We start from the raw sequence: 24,245 nt of genomic DNA on the forward strand, positions 1-24,245 counted from the left end.
CTTTGAGAAATCATATTGACTTGTTGAGTCAATATCTTGTTCTGAGTCAATATGGCATTCAGAGTGTCAATCTCAAGAACTCCTTTCTTCTGACTAGTCCCATTGTTCACAGAATTTCTTTCAGAAGTGTACATGAATTGGTTATTTGCAACCATTTCAATCAGTTCTTGAGCTTCAGTAGGCGTCTTCTTCAGATGAAGAGATCCTCCAGAAGAGCTATCCAAAGACATCTTGGACAGTTCAGAGAGACCATCATAGAAAATACCTATGATGCTCCATTCAGAAAGCATATCAGAAGGACACTTTCTGATTAATTGTTTGTATCTTTCCCAAGCTTCATAGAGGGATTCTCCTTCCTTCTGTCTGAAGGTTTGGACTTCCACTCTAAGCTTACTCAATTTTTGAGGTGGAAAGAACTTTGCCAAGAAGGCATTGACTAGCTTTTCCCAAGAGTCCAGGCTTTCTTTAGGTTGAGAGTCCAACCATGTCCTAGCTCTGTCTCTTACAGCAAAAGGGAATAGCATGAGTCTGTAGACCTCAGGGTCAACCCCATTAGTCTTGACAGTATCACAGATTTGCAAGAACTCAGCTAAAAACTGATGAGGATCTTCCAATGGAAGTCCATGGAACTTGCAATTCTGTTACATTAGAGAAACTAGTTGAGGCTTAAGCTCAAAGTTGTTTGCTCTAATGGCAGGGATAGAGATGCTTCTCCCATAGAAATCGGGAGTAGGTGCAGTGAAGTCACCCAGCACCTTCCTTGCATTGTTGGCATTGTTGTTGTTTTCGGCTGCCATGTGTTCTTTTTCTTTGAAGAATTCGGTCAGGTCCTCTAAAGAGAGTTGTGCTTTGGCTTCTCTTAGCTTTCTCTTCAAGGTCCTTTCAGGTTCAGGATCAGCTTTAACAAGAATGCCTTTGTCTTTGCTCCTGCTCATATGAAAGAGAAGAGAACAAGAAAATGTGGAATCCTCTATGTCACAGTATAGAGATTCCTTGAAGTGTCAGAGGAAAAGAAGAGTAGAAGACAGAAGTAGAAAATTCGAACTTATCAAAGGAGATGGAGTTCGAATTTTGCATCAAGGGATAATGTTAGTCCATAAATAGAAGGATGTGAGAAGAAGGGAAGTGATTTTCGAAAATTAAGTAAAAAAATTTGAAAACATTTTTGAAAAACATTACTTAATTTTCGAAAATGAAAGTGGGAAAGAAATAAAGTGATTTTTGAAAAAGATTCTGAAATTAGAAATCAGAAAGATTTGATTGAAAATTGTTTTGAAAAAGATGTGTTTAAAAAAATATGATTAGTTTTAAAAAGATGTGATTGAGAAGATATGATTTGAAAAACATTTTAAAAAGATTTGATTTTGAAAAATTAAAAACTTGACTAACAAGAAAAGATATGATTCAAACATTAAACCTTTCTCAACAGAAAAGGCAACATACTTGAATTGTTGAATCAAATCATTAATTGATAGTAAGTATCTTTAAAAATGGAAAGAAATTGATTTTGAAAAAGATTTGATTGAAAAATTGAATTGAAAAAGATTTGATTTTAAAAAAGATTTTGAAAACTTAAAAAAAATTTGATTTTGAAAACAAAATCTTCCCCCTTTAGCCATCCTGGCGTTAAACGCCCAGAATGGTGCACATTCTGGCGTTTAACGCCCAAAACACTACCTTTTTGGGTGTTAAACGCCCAACCAGGTACCCTGGCTAGCGTTTAAACGCCAGTCTGTCCTTCTTCACTGGGCGTGTTGAACGCCCAGCCTTTTCTGTGTAATTCCTCTGCTGTATGTTCTGAATCTTCAATTCTCTGTATTATTGACTTGAGAAGACACAAATTAAAAATATTTTTGGATTTTTAATAATAAGGAAAAATCAAAATGCAACAAGAATCAAATAACAATGCATGCAAGACACCAAACTTAGCAGTTTGTATACTACTGACATTAACAAAATGAAAATGCATATGAGACACACAAAACACTCAAGTCAATAGAATTCAAAGATCAGAGTAAGAAAATCATCAGGAATTACTTGAAGATCCTTAAGGACACATGAATGGATGCATGCAATTGACACCAAACTTAAGATGAGACACTAGATTCAAACAAGAAATTTTTGGATTTTATGATTTTTTTGATTTTTTTGTGTTTTTCGAAAATTAAATGGAAAAAGATATCAAAATTCTTGATGAGAATTCCAGGAATCAGTGTAATGCTAGTCTAAGACTCCGGTCCAGGAATTAGACATGGCTTCACAGCCAGCCAAGCTTTCAAAGAAAGCTTCGGTCCAAAACACTAGACATGGCCAAAGGCCAGCCAAGCCTTAGCAGATCACTGCTCCAAAAGCAAGATTGATAGAAATCAACAAGCTCTTGTGATGATAAGTTGAAACCTCGGTCCAATGAGATTAGACATGGCTTCTCAGCCAGCCAGATTTCAACAAATCATCATGAGACTCTAGAATTCATCTTCAAGAATTTCGAAAAAAAATACCTAATCTAAGCAACAAGATGAACCTTCAGTTGTCCAAACTAAACAATCCTTGGCACTGATGTTACCGGACCAGAAGCTTGCTCAAAACTAGAACAATCCCCGGCAACGGCGCCAAAAACTAGGTAGCGCGAAATTGTGAACAATACGTTTTCACAACTCTCATAATCCCCGGACATGAACCCCAAAAACTTGGTGCTCAATACCATGGCATTACACAACTTCGCACAACTAACCAGCAAGTGCACTGGGTCGTCCAAGTAATAAACCTTACGCGAGTAAGGGTCGATCCCACGGAGATTGTTAGTATGAAGCAAGCTATGGTCATCTTGTAAATCTTAGTCAGGCAAACTCAAATGGATATGGTGATGAACGCATAAAAACACAAAGATAAAGATAGAGGTACTTATGTAATTCATTGGTAGGAACTTCAGATAAGTGCATGAAGATGCCTTCCCTTCCGTCTCTCTGCTTTCCTACTGTCTTCATCCAATCCTTCTTACTCCTTTCCATGGCAAGCTTATGTAGGGTTTCACCGTTGTCAGTGGCTACCTCCCATCCTCTCAGTGATTACGTTGCCTATGCTCTGTCACAGCATGGAAAATCATTTGTCGGTTCTCGGTCAGGCCGGAATAGAATCCATCGATTCTTTTGCGTCTGTCACTAACGCCCCGCCTGCTAGGAGTTTGAAGCACGTCACAGTCATTCAATCATTGAATCCTACTCAGAATACCACAGACAAGGTTAGACCTTCCGGATTCTCTTGAATGCCGCCATCAGTTCTAGCCTATACCACGAAGACTCTGATCTCACGGAATGGTTGGCTCGGTTGTCAGGCGAGCACTCGGTTGTCAGGCGATCAACCATGCATCGTGGAATCAGGAATCCAAGAGATATTCACCCAATCGAAGGTAGAACGGAGGTGGTTGTCAGTCACACGTTCATAGGTGAGAATGATGATGAGTGTCACGGATCATCACATTCATCAAGTTGAAGAACAAGTGATATCTTAGAACAAGAACAAGCGGAATTGAATGGAAGAACAATAGTAATTGCATTAATACTCGAGGTACAGCAGAGCTTCACACCTTAATCTATGGTGTGTAGAAGCTCCACCGTTGAAAATACATAAGAACAAGGTCTAGGCATGGCCGAATGGCCAGCCTCCCAATGATCTAAGATAGCATCAAAACAAAGATAACTACCCCGATATCTCAATACAATAGTAAAAGGTCCTACTTATAGAAAACTAGTAGCCTAGGGTGTACAGAGATGAGTAAAAGACATAAAAATCCACTTCCGGGCCCACTTGGTGTGTGCTTGGGCTGAGCAATGAAGCATTTTCGTGTAGAGACTCTTCTTGGAGTTAAACGCCAGCTTTAGTGCCAGTTTGGGCGTTTAACTCCCATTTTGGTGCCAGTTCCGGCGTTTAACGCTGGAATTCCTGAGGGTGACTTTGAACGCCGGTTTGGGCCATCAAATCTTGGGCAAAGTATGGACTATCATATATTGCTGGAAAGCCCAGGATGTCTACTTTCCAACGCCGTTGAGAGCGCGCCAATTGGGCTTCTGTAGCTCCAGAAAATCTACTTCGAGTGCAGGGAGGTCAGAATCCAACAGCATCTGCAGTCCTTTTTAGTCTCTGAATCAGATTTTTGCTCAGGTCCCTCAATTTCAGCCAGAAAGTACCTGAAATCACAGAAAAACACACTCATAGTAAAGTCCAGAGAAGTGAATTTTAACTAAAAACTAATAAAAATATACTAAAAACTAACTAGATCATACCAAAAACATACTAAAAACAATGCCAAAAAGCGTACAAATTATCCGCTCATCAATGTTCTTCTTATTTGTTTTCTCTTTTATTTGTTTATGAACCATTCATATTATGATTTTCTTAATTAATATAATTTGAGGTATTCCAGACTTATGATTGCTTTTCCTTATTTATAATTTAGATTATTTACTATTGGCTTTGGTTGATTAATTGGTAACTCTTGAGTTGTCAAACTCATCGTGATTGACAATTATTATTTTGCTGATTGATTTAGATTCCTATAACTCTAGTCTTTCCTTAGGGAGTTGACTAGGACTTTAGGTGTTAAATTAATTTGTCCACTTAACTGACCTTCATAAGTTAGAAGTTGACTTAGTGGTAGCAGAAATATAATTCTCATCACCATTGATAAGGATAACTAGGATAGGACTTCCAGTTTTCATACCTTGCCAAGAGTTTTATTAGTTATTAATTTATTAATTTCTGCAATTTATTTTTCTTGTTCAAAACCTTTTCAAAACCCAAAACACTGTTTTCCATAACCAATAATAAGAACACCTCCCTGCAATTCCTTGAGAAGACGACCCGAGGTTTGAATACTTCGGTTTATAAATTTTATTGGGTTTGTTACTTGTGACAACCAAACGTTTGTAAGAAAGGTTGATTGCTTGGTTTAGAAACTATACTTGCAACGAGAATTTATTATAACTTCTAAACCATCAATCTTCAGTTCTTCAATCTACAACCCCATTCCCCCTTCCCTTTTATAGTGGGCTACGCTCTTTATTCTTTTACATTTTAACCCCAAGTTTTGCTAATCTGTTTTCTCTTTCTGTGGGTTGATTTAGAGGTTCTGTGTTTGAGTTAATGTCTTCTATTCTAGTTTTTTTTAAACTGATAGCTAGTTTGGTCTTTTCTTCATGTGATGCTTTTGTTGCTTTCTGAGTTTGTCTTGACACCTTTTCTCTTGATTTTGTACAAGTGTCTGTTTTCTGATTTCAGGACTCTTTTTTTTTCTTCAAATGGATCTTGGGTATCTAGTATGTATAGTCCTGGGCTGGACTGGACTTCTTCATCTTCTTCTGTTCGCTATGCTTTTATTACTTTTAGGGAATTATGGATTTCGTTTTCTGAGGTGGCCGCTGCAAGGGCCGCCATCATTTATTTTTTATGGGCTAGAAAGCGAGTTTCTTTTTCGAATGATATTTTTTTGAAACTTGAACTGTGGCTTGGGGGTTCTGCTCTTTTCTGGGATATAGTCATCCAATTATCAATTGCGCTTTTACTAATTAAGTTCAGGTCAAATTTATTCCACCATTTCACTTGTATGTTTCTAATTAAATATTGCACACTTGGAGTGTCTTCATATCCTGCGGAATTATATTACCAAGTCCTTATGCAGCATATTCCCTAGTGGGAATAAAGGAAATCAGCTTATATCCATCCAGAAATGATGTTTTATTTTTGAAATATTCATAAGCCATGCTGGCTTCTTTTGAAAAAATTGCTTCTATTGGTCTAAACTCTTGAAACCATATCTGGAACCATTTGATAAACTATAGAGAAATTCTTTTGCGGAACCATATAAACCAAGAGTGGGGATTTGGAGAAAGATACAAGGCTTTCCACCAGGCATCTATATAATCATAATAGGAGTAGTGTTGTGGTTCAAACTTTCTAGTAAAACTTTTACAATGAAAGTGAGATTTTTCCCATTCTGATAATGTTATTACTTTCATAATCTTAATTTTTGAGAATATTGTATCTTTTGTGGTTGGGTCTTTATTATGAGTTAATTCAATGGATCCTGTGTCCACTAAGATAAATTCATAAAAGGTTCGGGTTTTCTGAATGTTTGTTGGTGGGTAATGAAAAGTATTTGGAAAAACTGTTTTATAAAGGATTCTTCTATCCATCTTAAACCACTCTTTTTCTAAAGCCATTATTTTTAGAGGTATTGGCTTTTCATGGTAAGGATGTTCTTCAGATAATGGTTTAGTTTTAAACAAATCTGATAGCTACAATAATGTATATCTGTTAACTATAGGAATCTCATACAAGCTTTTAATAATTGATGCTGATGATTTTTCACTTTTAAGGGTTTAATAGATAATTGTTTAGCTTGTATTGACATTGCTGGTTGGTCAAGAGGTTGACCATAATCTTCACTGCTTGCTTGTTTCTTGCTCATTTTTACCTTGCAAAAATCTTCTTGTTAGAAAATCAGGTAATGCATTTGACTCTCCTTTAATATGCTCAATAGAAAAATCATAGCATGATAATATAGCTTGCCATCTAGCAAATATTTTTGTTTAAAAACTAGCTTTTTAAAATCATTCTTTAATACACTAGGAGCTGCTTTGCAATCAGTTATGATCAAGAAGGTTTTATTGAACAAATCTTCTTGAAAACATAAAACACATAGAATAATGGCTAATATTTATTTTTTAATGGTAGCATAATTTTTCTGGTCTGGGTTCCATATACCCAAATGATATTTAACTATTTGTTCTTTTGAGGAGTTTGGAAGAACTTGTTTAAGTATTCTTCTATATCCTAATACTGAAGCATCTATTTCTACGATTAGTCTTGCCTTAGGGTCTGATATACTCAAACAAGAAATTTCTTTTACTAAATATTTAATTTTTTAAACTATTTTAGACATGTCTTCTGTCCAAGGAGGAGGCTGTTTTATTAGCCTTTTATATAAAGGTTCACCTAAAGTTCTTATTCCTGGTAGAAATTCAGATACATAATTAAGACATCCTAAGAATATTTGTAATTGTTTTTTGTCGATAATTTTATTTGAAAATTTTTCTGCAAATTCAACAGATCTCTTAACTGAAGTAATTGTTCCTTGAAAATTTTCATATCCTAGAAACCTTACTTTTGTTATAAATATTTTCATTTTCTTTTTAGATAGTACAAGACCATTTTCTTTTATAATATTAAAATTTTTTTCTATGTGTTGAATATGTTGGTTTATTCCTTTAGAGTATACAAGAACATCGTCTAAGTAGACTATGGTAAAATATACAAATGAATAAAAAATATTATTCATAATTTTTTGAAATTCATTTGGTGCATTTTTTAAACCTTGGGGCATTATATTCCATTCATAATGTCCAAATGGTAATATAAAAGCTATTTTATATCGGTCTTCTTCTTTTACTGATATTTGATAGTATCCGGATTTTAAATCAAATTTAGAAAATACAGTAGCCTTACTTAGTCTTTTAATTAAGTCATTTTATTTGATAAGGGGTATCTTATCCATTTTAAGGCTTTATTTAAAGGTTTGTAATTAATTACTAACCTTGGAGCTCTTCTTTTGATTTCTAAAGCTTTCATTACATAGAATCCTGTGCAACTCTAAGGAGATTTTGATGGCTTGATTACTCCTTTATCTAAGTATTCCTGGATTTTTTTTACAATATGTCAATAATTCTTTGTTCATTTGTATCGGTTTGGCTTTAGTGGGATATCTTTTTCATTAAAGTCATCTTCATAGGGTAGAGATATTTCATGTAATTTTCTATAATGAAAATCTTTTGGATATAAGCTGCACAACTCCCTTTTTATCCTATCTTCTATCTCTTTTATTAGAGTTTGAATTTTTTTGGCTTTCTAATTGTTGTTCTATTTTCTTATATACAATTTCTTGGTTCAGAAAATTAACTTGTTTCTTTTTTCTTTCTATTATATTGATTTGTGAAGTAGCAATTTGTTGTAGTAAATTTAGTTCCTTTCTTTTGGGTTTTTGTATAAATTCAAATAGAATAGGTTGGTTGTAGCACCCTAACTACCAAAGCTCACGCTTCTGGCTGTGCAACTCTGATAGCTCGGACATTACGATGACACTTATACTATTTAATACTAAAATATGAGCCTGTTTAAAACTTTAAACCGCAATACCGCTTCCAAAAAATACTTTTGCTATACAACGTACATCCATACATACCATACAACTTACAGAAACTCATAAAGAGTACATCCATATATATATATATATATATATATATATATATATATATATATATATATATATATATATATATATATATATATATATATATATAATATTACAAACATTACCCAATACAATTCCTATCCCTCTTACAGAATATATCAAGATAAAGGCAAGGGTACAAAGATAATAATCTAAAGCAATACAGAGTATTTCAACAACAACTAAATAACTCTTCGTGACTTCTGCGCCCATATCCTGAAAGGGGAGAAATGTAGGGGGTGAGAACATCATCCTCGAAAGGGTTCTCAGTAGAGGGTTTTTGGAAATTACTGTAATAGGATATGTGAAGATAACCGCACCAGTAATTAATAACAGTGTTATGCCTCTTTTCAAAAACAACGGTTTACAATAAAAGTAAAGTCGGAAATCTTTTCTAAAAAAAGGAACCGTTCAATTCTCAAAAACTCAAAAGCCTTCTCAAAAAGGTTTAACCATGCTGAACCAAATTAGCATTTCATACTTTTTCAAACCAAAAACACAAAACCGGAACCAATCATCGGTCCATCTCATTTTAACCACGGCCCTAGGCCCAAACAATCCAACCATCAACCAATCACCACAATCCAACAGTGTCCCAGATGCAAACACAAATATGAAGTTCAAGCACAAACGAACAGTTACAGTAAGTAGAACAATTAGCAGTTAATCACAAAGGCAAACCACATACAATATGCACACCCAAACAATGTTACATAGATGCATATGATGCATGCCTGTCCTAGTGGCTGATGATATTATCTGTCGGTTATATAGCCAACCCGACACGTCCTGGTAGATAACCATGGACAGAAACACCCATCGCGGAGCAAGTAGGTTTGAACTACAACCCCATTGCTACTACCCGCTCAACCCAGCGCTAGTGGAATAACCACTACTGCGGCTACTACCCAGGCGGGTGTTTAAAAGCTCAACCTGGAGCGAGTGGAGTCACCACTACTACCGCTACTACCCAGGTGTCACAGTCTCTGACCTAGAGCAAGTGGGACGAACCACAACCCTTGCTACTACCCAGGTATCTCAAGCATATATTCATTCAATCCCAGCCATGGATCAACATCCATCTCAGCCATCTGGCTTAAATTCGTAATTCATAGTCAGCCATACGGCCCATAACTCATTCGGTAATCAACCATAAATCAATATCATACACAGCCATTTCGGCTCACGTTTCAATCCAAAACCAGCCAATATTCATAATCATACCCAGCCATTCCGGCCCATAACAAAACAGCACTTCCACCATTCAACATCACCAAATTCATAAAACCAGCATTTAAGCCATAAATCACTTTTCTCAAGCCATTTCACTTTGAAATCAAATTTCAACTCTTTTCAGCTTTGGCTTTAAAGATCTCAATTCTCAAATTATCTTAGGCTCATAAGCCAAATTTACTCAAAGTGAGTTCCCTTTTTAAAACAAAGCCACTCTCGGCATTCTCTTTCCAAAACTTCCAAAACCATGGCAAGTTAAGGATTTATTTCAAAGTATTCAAAACCACTCATCCAACAATGGGATTTTATAACAAAAGCTTCTCGGCAGAGTCCCAAGTCTTTAGGGAAGGTCAACCTATATCAATTCCTTAAAATTTATTAAAACTCTTAAAATCATGGATTCTTGGTTCAAGTAAATAAAACTGAATTTATTATGAAACCGACCATACAAAATCACAAGTTCCAACCGGTCCAAAAATAAACTCATTTGAAAAGGAACCGGTTCATTTGAATCAAACCACTTTCAGGTTTCTTTTTGGAACCCATTTTTTCTAACTCTTCCAAAATACCTCAAACTTAGTTACTCAATCAAAAGTCTAGATTCCTTTGAAATCACTAAAAGCTCCTTTTTATATTGATTAGAGCATCATTCTTTCCTTCAGTGATTCAAACGGTAAAAATAGTTTATTTCTAAATAAGTCGAACTCAAGGCATAAAGTTCATCAAATAAATTAAGCTTGAAAACATAAATATTCTTTTAATAAATCAAATAATACAACTTATCAAATCCAACCCTTTTTAAATAACTTTTCAAAGAAGACTAGGATTTTGTAGAAATTTCGGTAGCACCTCCCCTAAAACTTGGACTTTTGCCACCCGGTTCGGGTCTCAACTAAACCGTTTCTCATTCCTTTTCAACAGCCCAAAACCAGAAATCAATTCAAAAGCAAGCTAAATCCAGCAGTCGCCTCAGTGGCATATCTCAAGGAAACCATTTCAAAATCAACTCAATATCAACCGATTTAACTCATTTCCAAAGCTTTAAAGAAACGGTTCAGTAACAAAACTTTTGTCCAAAATCAAGTCAATTAAAGTAAACCAGGCTGAATTCAAAAGTGCATTCGACTTTTCACATTATCAAACTAATTAACTCAATTCAAATCAATCCTCAATGGATTAAACTCATATTTCAAATCTTTAAAGAATCAACTTCAAACATTACATTTCACAAAGCCGCACAACAATTCAGCCAAACCAACATCCATAATCATTCGAGTCAATCAAATAATACATAAGGCAGATACAATCACCAAATACACATAATCTCACACCAGTATCCATATGTAATAATTCCAATACACAAAACATAATTTTTGGAAAGCGCCCCTACCTCAAAACGTAAAACCATAGCCCAAATGCGTCACAGAATCCTTTCCACCTCGACCTGAGATCAACAATCAAAATCCCGACAGCTAAAACCTCGGTTCCAAGCCACTTTCGCAACATTCTCAACAACTCTAATCGCAACATACAACAACCGAACTCAATCGTATAGCAATTAACGCCACAAACCTCAGCGTATGATAACAGAATAGTAACTAAAGGGCTTTCAAATCGAAACGCTTACTGAACCGAAGAAGGAATGGTTGAACCAAAATAGCGGCGATCTCCGAACCGGTTCAGCGGTAACTCGGCAGCCACCTCAAGTGGTAGCGGCAACAAATTCCAATCACGACGACTGAAACCAGCAGGCAGTGACCATAGTAACCTCGGAAGTCAAAAAGGACAGAAACCTTAAATAAAACCCTTACCAAAAAACTTTCTAATGACGGCAGAAGTAACCAGTAGTTCCAGCGGTGGTTTTGGCGGCCACAACAACTTCTTCGGTAGCCATACACGACAGGAGACAACCCCGGTTGCAGCTGCTTGGGCAACGGCAGCTTCCGACTGCCATTGAAGCCCCGGCGGCTGATAGGCAAAATTGTGACTCATATTTTTCACAACTTGAACAATTCCTAGCAATGGCTCCAAAAAATCGGTGCACACTACTATGGTTCACACACATTCTTCACAACTTCGCACAACTAACCAGCAAGTGCACTGGGTCATCCAAGTAATAAACCTTACGTGAGTAAGGGTCGATCCCACGGAAATTATTGGTATAAAGCAAGCTATGGTCATCTTGTAAATCTCAGTCAGGCGGATTCAAATGGTTATAATGGTTTTCGAATATAGAGATAAATAAAGCATAAAATAAAGATAGAGATACTTATGTAATTCATTAGTGGGAATTTCAGATAAGCGCATGAAGATACTGTGTTCCTTCTGAATCCCTGCTTTCCTACTGCTTTCATCCAATCATTCTTACCCATTTCCATGGCAAGTTGTATGTTGGATTTCACTGTTGTCAATGGCTACCTCCCGTCCTCTCAGTGAAAATGGTCTGAATGCGCTATCACAGCATGGCTAATCATCTGTCGGTTCTCGATCATGTTGGAATAGAATCCAGTGATTCTTTTGCGTCTGTCACTACGCCCAACACTCGCGAGTTTGAAGCTCGTCACAGTCATCCCATCTCAGATCCTACTCAGAATACCACAGACAAGGTTTAGACTTTCTGGATCTTAGGAATGGCCGCCAATAATTCTAGCTTATACCACGAAGACTCTGATCTTTCGGAATGGAGGCTAAGAGATATGCGCTCAATCTAAGGTAGAATGGAAGTGGTTGTCAGGCACGCGTTCATAGGTGAGAATGATGATGAGTGTCATGGATCATCGCATTCATCATGTTGAAGTGCAGTGAATATCTTGGAATAAGAATAAGCTAAATTGAAAAGAAGAATAATAGTAATTGCATTAATACTCAAGGAACAGCAGAGCTCCACACCTTAATCTATGGTGTGTAGAAACTCCACCGTTGAAAATACATAAGTGATAATAAGGTAGGCATGGCCGTGAGGCAAGCCCCTAGTGTCTAAGGACTAACAATAATAAAAAATGTTCCAAAAGCTCTTCCAAAGATTATCAAAAGATCAAAACACAATAGTAAAAAGTTCTATTTATACTAAACTAGTTACTTGGATTTACAGAAATAAGTCTAAGTGTAGAAATCCACTTCCGGGGCCCACTTTGGTGTGTGCTTGGGCTGAGCTTGAACTTTACACGTGCAGAGGCTTCTCTTGGGGTTAAACGCTATGCTGTAACGTGTTTTTGGCGTTTAACTCTGGTTTGTGACGTGTTCCTGACGTTTTACTCCAGAATGCAGCATAGTGCTGGCGTTGAATGCCAGTTTGCTTCATCTAAACTCGAATAAAGTATAAACTATTATATATTGCTGGAAAGTCCTGGACGTCTACCTTCCAACGCATTTGAGAGTGTGCCATTTGGAGTTTTGAAGCTCCAGAAAATCCATCTCGAGTGCAGGGAGGTCAGAATTCAACAGCATCTATAGTCCTGTTTCAGCCTCCTATCAGATTTTTGCTCAGGTCCCTCAATTTCAGCTAGAAAATACATGAAATCACAGAAAAACACACAAACTCATAGTAAAGTCCAGAAATATAAATTTTGCATAAAAACTAATACAAACATCCCTAAAAGTAGCTATATCCTACTAAAAACTACCTAAAAATAATGCCAAAAAGCATATAAATTATCCGCTCATCAGCGGCCAGAACAACGGCATGGCTTCTCCCTCCTTCTTTCACGGCTCCCATGACAGCAACCACCCAGCTCTAGTGATGGCACGCTCGCAGCAACAGCGCCCAGGCACGCCGGCGATGTCGCAAGGCAGCGTCCCTTCCTCACCAGCAGCAAAACCCACGGCGGTGACCATGGCGAGGTGAATTGGCCGGTCAGTGGCGGCAATGCGGATGCACGGTGGCAGCAGGTTCGTAGCAGCAGTGCCTCTGGTGGCCAGCCTTCCAGCACGACTTCTCTCCTCTCGGGTGCATCATAGCGGCGACAACCAACGTGGACGCAGTGGTGACGATGGCGCGGCGGCTCCAAGCTCGCGACTACCCTCACTCGCGAGCCAACCCCCATATCGATTTTGCTCTTTCTGGTGATGGCACAACGGCGCAGTGGTGGCGGTGAACTCGTGACAGGCGCGACACGACTGCTCGGCGTGAGATACGACCCCCTTCCCTTCCGATTCTGATCTCCCTCTTCTTGGATCCCTTCGCTTGCTTTCTTCGTTTCTTCTCAAGAGCAGTGGGTGTGTGTGTGTTCATCACAAGGCTGCACAGCAAAGAGAATGAAGGAGAGGCTGTTGGCTGCGCAGCATGAAGATAAGGGTTTTTGGGGATAGGTGTGGCAAAATTAGGGTTAGGGACATTATGGTAATTTTACCTAAAATTGGAAATAATATAGTAATTAAAACCCAATTTAAACCCAACAATAATATCTATAAAAATACTATTTGCTCATCAATTGCACCAATTATTTTCAATAAAATGTCCAAATCAAATAATTAGGAATAATATAATTAAATCATTTATTTTCCAAAGTAGCAGTACTAATATTTAAAATATTAATTATTTAATCCAAATCATATAGAAATCCTTATTATTCCACCACTATCAACTTTATAATCAAAATATAGAAAATAATCCAATAATTATAAAATTGGATAATAATCATAACTCACCTCAAATTCAATAAATCAAAACTTGTCTTAATTATCTTTAATAAAATAATTTCTGAAATTAAAGCTATAAATAACCATATGATTTGAGACTTGATCATAAAAAGACTTTTCAAAGGTTCTGTGTCTAACATTGGTTTGGTATACAATAGGTGGTTACACCTTCTACATCTACCGTAAAAGGATATAATAGCAGAATGAAGGAATTTCCTAATATAACTTGTTGAGATATTCTTTTTGCTAAGAAAAAGGTAGTTGAAAAGTATATATTTTCCTTACAAATTTTTGCTTTAGAAGTCTTATAGTTTATGGTCATTTTGTTATTTTCTGCTTTGACAATAGTTTCAATTGTTTTTTCATAGTACTTGGTAGATATTAATCCTTTTTGGATATAATTTACATCTGCCCCTGAGTCTATCATAGCCATAAACTCAAATTTCTCTGTTCCGATTATTATGACTACAGGGGTATACCATTTCTAGTTAATTAATAATGTTAATTTTGATTAATATAATTAATTGAATTTATAATTTCTTTTTTTCTTCTATTGATTCTAATCTTTCTTTTCCTTTTTGTAATCTTACTATGTTTTTCCTTCTAATTTTAGTATTTTTATAGTCGAGATATATATTTTATTGTTTTAATTCAGAAATTTCAGATTTTAACATTTTTATCTTTTCTTGTAAATGTTTTAAAGAAGTTTTTTCTTTAGGTGTTCTAAATCTATTATATATTTCCTTAATTTCTACGAGTCTTATTTCTTCTTTAGATTTTTCTTCTTTCCTGATCATATCATATAATTGAAATAAGAATTCATCTTTTAAGGGAGAATCTCCTAATTTATCTATTATAGAAATTAAAGTGTTTGTTTATTCTCTAGTTAGGGTATTGATTGACTTTTGAGTTCTCGTAATTACATTTAAAGATTATATACAACTATCACAGTTACATATTTCTGGTCCTAGACACGAATCTTTCTCTATTTCAGAAGACTCTGAGAAAGATGGTATATCTAATTGTTGTATAAAGTTTTCTGAATCATCAGAAGAATATTCGTTTTCCGTTTTGATTTCTGATTCACTTTCAATTAGTATAGCCGTTAAAGCTTTTCTTACTTCTTCATTATTAATTTGTTTATTTTTTTTCTGTTTTGCAGTTATTAGCATAATGACCTGATCTTTTACACTTCTAACAAACTATTTATTTTTTATTACTTTTCTTTTGATTATTCCACTTTTATTTTTTCTGTAATTTTGTTTTGGCTAATTTCCTCGTGTAAGGTTCTTTCGATTGATACCTATATCTATTCCTATAAGTTTTTGTATTTTTTCTCTTAATGACTCTATTATAATTGCTAGGTGCTTTTTCAGCTGTAATGTCATATTGTTGATAAATGTTTTCTAATTTTCGTTTATTATTCATATTTTTTTGTATTTTCTCTTATAACCTAGTGTCAGTACATATTTAGAGAGAGAGAGAGAGAGAGAGAGAGAGAGAGAGAGAGAGAGAGAGAGAGAGAGAGAGAGAGAGAGAGAGAGAGAGAGAGAGAGAGAGAGAGAGAGAGAGAGAGAGAGAGAGAGGAGAGAGAGAGAGAGAGAGAGAGAGAGAGAGAGAGAGAGAGAGAGACGACCCGATTGAGTTATTTTTGTGGGTGACCTTTTTTTCTCGGGGTGGTCACTTTGATATCGGACCAAAATGTTCAAAAACACTTTGTCCCAAACTAAATTTTTGAGTAGGATCGAGCCGTGTACACCTTACTCAAAGTCAATCAACACTTTGGCCCGAAAGAATTTGCATTCGGTTTTCTTAATTGTTAAAGTTTAAAATGTGGACTGACATTCAAAAATAAACTATTTTGTTTTTTTTTTTTTGGTTTAAATCAAAATCAAACCACAAAATTCAGTTTTTAATAATAATAATAATAATAATAATAATAATAATAATAATAATAATAGTAGTAGTAGTAGTAAAATAGTGAATTGATTCCTCTACATTTGAATCGAATTTTGTTTGGTCTCTAAGATTTAAAATGTCTTATTTGAATACAAATAAATTTTATTTAACTTTAATGTAGTCCTGTCGTGAAGTTAATGTTAAATAATTAACATCATCTTTCCTTCAAATCTTAATATCCTTTCCTAAAAAAGAGGTACAAACTCCAGAGATACCGGATCAGCAGCAGATGCATCACTACGAGTCATTGGTCTTGGTTCAAGTACATGGAGAATATCGTTGAGAATTCACTTTCTGCGAAAAAGTTCGCTGGTGGCAACGAGGACGAGACTATGGTCACGAAAACTTTCCTCGACAACCCATAGAATTTGGTTATATAAGTTTTTTATATCTGAAAAATAAGTTTTGTTAATTATTTAATTTTGATTTTATGACAGGATTATATTGAAGTTAGGTGAAATTTTTTTAGATTCAAATAAGACACTTTAAATTTTAGGAATCAAAATAAGATTATGTCCAAATATAGATAATCAATTTATTACTTTACCCTAAAAATGAAAAAGGTTATTTTTTTTAAGTTTTAATTTCAAAAATCTAATTTACTTAATATATGCTTTGGCACAGTTTTAATTTAATTGGATTTAAATTGATTTTTTTAAGGTCTCTCGTATTTACAAGTATATTATTTCCTCTACACTAAGGATGGTAATGAATAAATCCATCCCACCTTTTCTAGGTCCACATCTAAAACGGAGCAGATTGGCTTATCCTGCTTAATTGAACTGGTTAAAAAATTTACTTACCTCGTCAAATGGCGAGTTGGTTGATTGGCTCGCAAAAAATGTCTACTTTTTTATAATAAAAAATAACTAAATTAAAATTAAAAAAATTTAACTAAGCATGTTTCACTGTCCAAGTCCCAAAGAAAAAAAAATTAGATGTTGGAACATAGAATAGAAGTAGTTTCACCGTATTTAATACTTCTAATTTTTATTCTTGTTAAAAAAATTAAATAATTTTTATTCTTTTTTCCAAAATTCCAATAATAGTGTATAAGTAGGGGTGAGAACAGGGTAGGTAGAGGCAGATTTTTACTCTATCTGATCTCGCTCCGTTTTATAAAAACTTGCATCGAATCCGTCCCGTCTCTATCTGCAAATAGTAAAATGTTAAACTCTGATCCATTTCTGCGGGTATCCGCTCCGCCCCTACCCGTTTCTATAATTATTAAATCTAACAAATAAAATTAAATTTTAAAAATTTAAATATGATATAATATTAATTATTTTATATATATTAAATATATTATATATTAAAAATATATATTATATACACCGGAGCGGGTTTAACCTAAACCCGACCCGTCCAAGAATCTGCCCCGTTAAAATTCGCTCCGATACGAGGGCGGGTAACGCCCCAAATAGGTAGAAGCTGGGTGGGTACCTGCGAATTCGGATAGTGTTGCCACCCCTATGTATAAGTAGATGCTGCAGGCAATAATTCAGGTGCTTCAAAATCAAAATCTTTATAAATTCCAAGAAACCAATGATTGTTAAGCAGCGGCATCAGTTATAGAAATCCATTGTTTTCTCATATATATATATATATATTAGCTAGTTTCGACCAGTGAAGAGTTTTCACTCATCATTTGCCTAATAACATCAGAAAGCATTTCCTCAAGCTTAATTTCATGGGTCTCATCAAAAGAGAAGGGTTCTTATTATTATTGTTGATGAGCCTTGCTTGCTTCGTTGTATTTGCAACAGCAACAAGGGACTTGGCCATGAAGGCAAAACAACACCAAGACCTATCTATCAGAATCAGTAGGCTTCAAGGGAAGAATAGTGATGATAACAATGAAGAAGAGGCAGTGAATTGCTGGGATTCGCTATTGGAGTTGAAATCTTGTAGCAATGAGATTGTTCTGTTCTTCTGAATGGTGAGTCTCACCTTGGTCACGAATGTTGCCATGTAATTTATGTGTTTACACGTAATTGTTGGCCTGCATTGCTCACTTCTTTCGGTGTCACTGTTGAAGAAACTAATATCTTACGAGGCTACTGTGATGCAGCTGCTCCTTCTGATCATGATTCAGCTCCTGCTTCCACACCTGTTCCACCTGCAAAATGTGTTATATAGATAAACAAAATTTATATAATAAAAAAATATTTGAAAATTTATTGATCTTTGTATTTGCTACACTCTTATATAAACATTTTATCATGGATCTTAATTCCATGTAAATTAATAATATTCTCCCACACATGGTATAATCTAGCTAAATTGTATTCTATTTTCTTCTATTCGTACTCTGTTCCAATTTTTCGTTTCCTTACTTCATATAATTGTGTTATTAATAATTAAACACGAGGACTAATCCTCGATTACCTAAGATCACTAATCATGTCCATAATGTAGTTCAACCTTAAGTTGTTTCCAGCATGATGATCGGAGTTATAAGAGGATTTTAATCTCACCCGGCCCTCCGATCTGGTTATGAATTTATCAAATTTTGCTGTGTGAAAATTTTTATTTTGGACTAATTAGTTTCCAAACAAAATAATTTGGTCTTTATATCAGTTAGTTACAGGGTTAATAGTCAATTAATCTCTAAAAGATAAGACATTTTTTAAATTTATCATTAAAATTTTTCTTTAATTAAATTGGTCCTTCAAAATTTGCAAATTAATCATATCCGTCCTCTAATAACTCCATTAACAATTTTCTTCAAATATTGATGTTGTAAAATTTAATTAATCATATATAATACTTGATATGTCTAATTAGATATTGACCAAATATGTTTATGAAAATTTATTAATTTAGTCATTTTTCCCAATTACAAAAAGCTTATTCCTAATATGACCTAGTGACTAAATTGATAGATTTTTGTAAATATATTTAGTCAACATCTAATTGAACATGTTATATGTCATGAATGCTATCAGTTAACATTTCACATTATCAATTGTTTACAAAAATTATGAGTGGAGTAATTGAAGGACAGATATGATTAATTCGTAATTTTTAAAGGACCAATTTGATTGAAAAAATCTTTCAAGGACGAATTTAAAGAATGCCTTATCTTTCAAGGACTAATTTGACTATTAACCCATTAGTTATATTATTCTATCAATTTATTATGTAAAATTTAACGGTAATGCTTATATGTACCGTTAACTACTGTGACGTGTCTATTTATAAGAGATCATCACGTAAATTAATAACTTTTAGAACCAAACTTCACCTGTTTTAGTAGGATAGATTCATGTTAAATAAAGAGCCCTAAAAATTAAGGCAATTCACATAAATAAAATAAATAGATTTTAAAATTACATGAATACAATAATTGAGAATCCATTACATACCTGTTCAATTATGTATCTATATAAACCGTTAGACTTCCACCGCAGTTTACTCGTTTTCACATAATTCGCCATACCTTGCTGTGGTTTACATTCAGTCTCTCCTAAAGTAATATTTTTTGGTGACTTAAATAAACTAAACAAAGAAAAAGAACAAGAAAAACAAAGGAATCACTTAAATAAAATGACAGTTCCGTTTAAGACTACTCCTAAACTCCTTTTAATGAGAAGAAAACTCCACATGATGAAGTTGTAACCACATCACCATCTTTGCCATGATATCCCTTATTTTGAGCACCAACGGATCAATAAACCCAAAACCATCTTGGTGACTAGTTACAAGATTAAACGCTTCCACATAATTCGTCTCACAAATAACATCTCGCTGACCCACATCCCAGGCTAAGAGATATCCTTTCCAAATAGCAAACAGTTCCTCTTGAAGAATATTATTACTCTCAATCATTCCCAAGCATCCCCTTTGTCAGCTCCCATTGCAATCTCTAATAACGCAAGCAAAACCAACACTATCACCCGAACTAGGATAACTAGCATCACAATTAATCTTGAAAGTACCAATGGATGGGAGATTCCAAAAACCATTTAGAATAGAGGGAAGCGACGTACATTGTAATTCAGAAGTATTTCTAAGCTCCGTTTCTGAAGCTAATGCTAGACAAATCACTTTTTTCGGAAGTCAAGTCTCGTAAGGATTAAAGATGTCATTATTCCTTGTTCGCCATATCCACCAAAGTCCCAAAAATAACCTGAACGGATGTTCTCTGCTATGATACAAGAACCAGTTCTTCAAATCTAGAGGATGACAAAAAATATCCAACCTATGCCATACAAGCTGAGCTTTTGGACAATCTCAAATACAATCTAAAACTGATTCCTGGCTAGAAAGACATCTTAGGCACCTATCCGATGATGACATATCTCTTTTGAAGCAAAAATTTGCAGTAGGAATAGCCTCCTTAAGACACAGCCAAGCTAAAAAGTTGTGCTTTTCTGAAACAAGCTGGTGCCAAAGCTAAAGCCATTTCTCCCGCTCCTCCCAACTAAACAGCTGCTTACACAACTACAAGTAACCATTGCGTGAATCATAGAGTTTGGCAGTAGACCCAGACTAATTCCAACCCATTTCCGGGCCTACTTGCACATCTGGATTGTAAGAAAGAATATTACCTTTCAGATTTTAAGATAAAGGAGAATAAAGAGTATCCAAATTCTACCTACCAACTAACCAGATATCTTGTATCCGGAGATTCGAGTCAGAAATGAGAATATAATCCATCTCATTAGATAACTGCCATTTTCTCCTCCAACTAGAAAACTAAAAATTTTGGTTCAAATTTCCAATACACCAAGCAAACCCATCCTTTAACACTTTCCAAGCCTTGCAAAGACTCCTCCAAATGGGAGAGCCATTGTTCTAAGGACAACTAAAACAATCATATATAGATGATCGGTATTTGTCATCCAACAATTGGACCCATAACTTGTTTGGCTGCTGAGAAAAAGTATAAACTAGCTTCCCAAGAAGAGCAATATTCACACAATAAGGATCTCTAATCCCCAAACCTCCATATTTTTTGGAGTAACAAGTACCTTCCAACTAACAAGATGCAATCCTCTTTCATCAACTTGTCCTTTTCAAAAAAAATTTCTCATTATAGACTCCAATTTACTAATGATTCCTTTGAAAAAAAGATACTTGCATCTAGTACGTGGGAATAACGGCTGCAACAGAATTAACCAAGCAGAGTCTACCATCCCAATTGAGTAAACTCCCTTTCCATCTTGCTAGTCTATCCCAAATCTTATCCAGGACACCATTGAAAGCTGAACGGGTCACGCTAGAATGGCTAAGGGTAACCCTAAGATACTTGCCCAAGTTCTGGACAAATCAGATAGAGGACACCCCAGTGAAAATCTCTTTCCTTGTTGCAGAGACATTCTTAGAGTAAAGCGCTTTAGACTTTTTCACATTAATCTTCATCCTAGATGCTTTGCAAAAAGTCTCTAAAACCAACATCACATTTTGCACTTGTCTCTTTGTAGTTTTATAAAATAAAAGCAAGTCATCTGCAAACATTAAGTGGGATATTCTTGGTCCCCCTCTAGAAACAGGAACCGGCTCCCACAAGCCCAAATCAACCTAATGGCTAAAAAGCATGCCAATCTCTCCATACACAACATAAAAAGATAGGGTGACATAGGATCTCCTTGTCTAAGGCACCGGCTAGGAGTAAAGCCATTCAGACAATTCTCATTCCAAAGAATATATAAGGAGAAAGCAGTGACATAATTCATAATCAAATTAATTGTAGAACTGGAAAAACCAAAGCTCTTAAGGGTATGGGCTAAAAACCTCTAGTCAACTCTGTCATAAGCTTTCTCCAGATCAATTTTAAAGGCTAGTGTGCCTTTCTTTGATTTAGTCTTCTTCATAAAGTAGAGGACCTCTTGAGCAATAATGATGTTGTCAGGAGTTCCTCGTCCCAAAATAAACCCTCCTTGAAACAGGCCAACATTGTCCGCAAGATGAGGACGGAGCCTATTAGCAAGGACCTTTGTGATGATCTTGTAAACTACATTGCAGAGACTAATCGGCATGAAATCTTTCATAGATACCAACGATTCAACCTTTGGAATAAGAACTAGTAAAGTCTCCATCATTCTCGGATCAAGAGCAACACCGGAGAATTCCTGCTTAACCATCTTTCAAACATTAAGACCAATGATCTCCCAATATTCCTTGAAGAAGAAAGCGTTAAACCCATCAGGACCCAGAGTTTTGAAAGCGTTCATGTGAAAAATAGCTGTTCTGACTTCCTCCATAGTAACTGGTGCCGTAAGATCATTATAAGCTTCCTCATTCAAAGAAAGAAGAGGCACATCACCAAGGCAACCCAAATCAACATCATCCAAATGACAGAATAAACTTTTGTAGAAAGACTCTACTTCTCGACTCAAAACCTCCGAATTAGTTTTTCACACTCCATCCTTGAAAAAAAGGCCATGAATCTTATTATGCTTCCTTTGCACAAGAGTTTGAACATGAAAGAATCTTGTATTCCTATCCCCGAACCTTACCCAATACTCTCTGGACTTTTGGAACCATAGGAGCTCTTCTTGCACTAGTGTATTATTATAATCATCAAGCAACTGTTGCTTTTTCTGACGCAAATAAATGCTATCCACCACTTTCAAATGCTTCTGTAAATAATTAATATGCTGCTCTAATTCACATTTCTTAACAAAAATATTACCAAACACCTTTAAGTTAAACTCTAATGAATTCTTCTGCACTTCTGAAAGTTTGCCATGAATCCCTCTATTACTAGACCACCATGACTGATTCACAATATTCTTATACCCAGGATGAGTAGCCCAAGCAGCAAAAAATCGGAAAGGTCGATTCCTTTTAGGTTGAGGACGACTTTTACAACGCACCAGAATAGGGCAATGATCAGATTGAAACCTATTTAAAACTTCTGCATAAGCCTCTGAAAAGATAGATAACCAACCACTATTTATACAGACTCGGTCAAGATTTTTTGGCACGTCAACATAATTTTTCACCCTCCCGTACCAAAAAAATCGTCTCCCAATATTCTTCAGATCAAACAAACCACTATCCCTTAATGAAGTAGCAAACATGTCTGCTCTTTAATGAGAAAATTTGCAGCCCTTAGATTCATGGGAAAATATGACTTCATTAAAATCACCAAGAACAATCCAAGGTCCTCGAAAAATCATGGATTATGCGACAAGATAATCCCAAAGGCGAACCCTTTTATTAAATTGAAGGATACCATAAATACCACTACACCTTCAAATTAAATTATCAGATTGAACCTCAAGAGTAACACCTTGATCAAAAGCATCAATGACCTTACAACAAACACCCTATATAGAGGATAGAAACCAAATATCCTCTTATGCCACTCTGCTTTCCCTATACAAACAGAGTGATACCCTAACCTTTTGTAGAACAATTTTAAATGCTAAAAAGGGGAGTGAGTTTCAACCACAATAAAGAAAATAGGTCTAAATTTCCTAACAAGTTCCTTATAATGCACCCGAACTAACTTATTAGAAGCATCTCTAATATTCCAAACAATCATATTTAAACTATCCATAAATAATAGGGACAGAATAAATAAGAACATAATACTCTAAATAGAAATACCAACCTCAATAGGTACTTTGTCCTGCGGTACTGGCACACTCTGATACTCAATAATTGCCACCCTCGGACCCCCAAACACTGCACCCGCCCTGCTTCCATCTACTAAGGTTTCCTCCGTTGCACCATCATTTTTATCAACTGGCAAGTTCTGCAGGGAGAAAGGTCGTAGACGCTTCCGGAGAGAAATTCCACGACGTGTAGGAGTTCTGCGCGATGGAGATGGTACAATTTCATGCTTTCCTTGCTATCGCATCCTAATGCCAATTGATCTGCCTCCATCACCATGCAAATTGGGCCTTGGGACCCTTCTCGAACCATACTTGCGTTGCTTTCCATCTTGGTCCTTCAAACCTGATGGATGACCCATTGCTATCATCCATGCATACCTCCTTAACATGACCATCAGACACGTGAGGGGTCAATGATTCTGTAACTACATCCTTCCCTTTAAAAACTCATAATTTCTCACCCAAATTACAAGAATCCTCACCCAAATCGTGAGCTTCCGATTTAGCCTATTTTTAAATTTCATGATTGTTGTGTGGCACTAGTATCGGGGCTTCATGATTCT

General features: G+C 35.6%; 1 non-coding gene across 1 annotated transcript; it reads left to right on the plus strand.

Moving 5' to 3' along the window:
• Positions 1 to 284: 284 nt before the first annotated feature.
• On the plus strand, positions 285 to 392 carry LOC112719291 (small nucleolar RNA R71). The gene has a single exon (XR_003161598.1). It is a non-coding gene; the product is annotated as a small nucleolar RNA R71 (small nucleolar RNA).
• Positions 393 to 24,245: the final 23,853 nt, after the last annotated feature.

Source organism: Arachis hypogaea, chromosome 10 (genome assembly GCF_003086295.3).
Source record: "Arachis hypogaea cultivar Tifrunner chromosome 10, arahy.Tifrunner.gnm2.J5K5, whole genome shotgun sequence".
Lineage (NCBI taxonomy): Eukaryota > Viridiplantae > Streptophyta > Magnoliopsida > Fabales > Fabaceae > Arachis > Arachis hypogaea.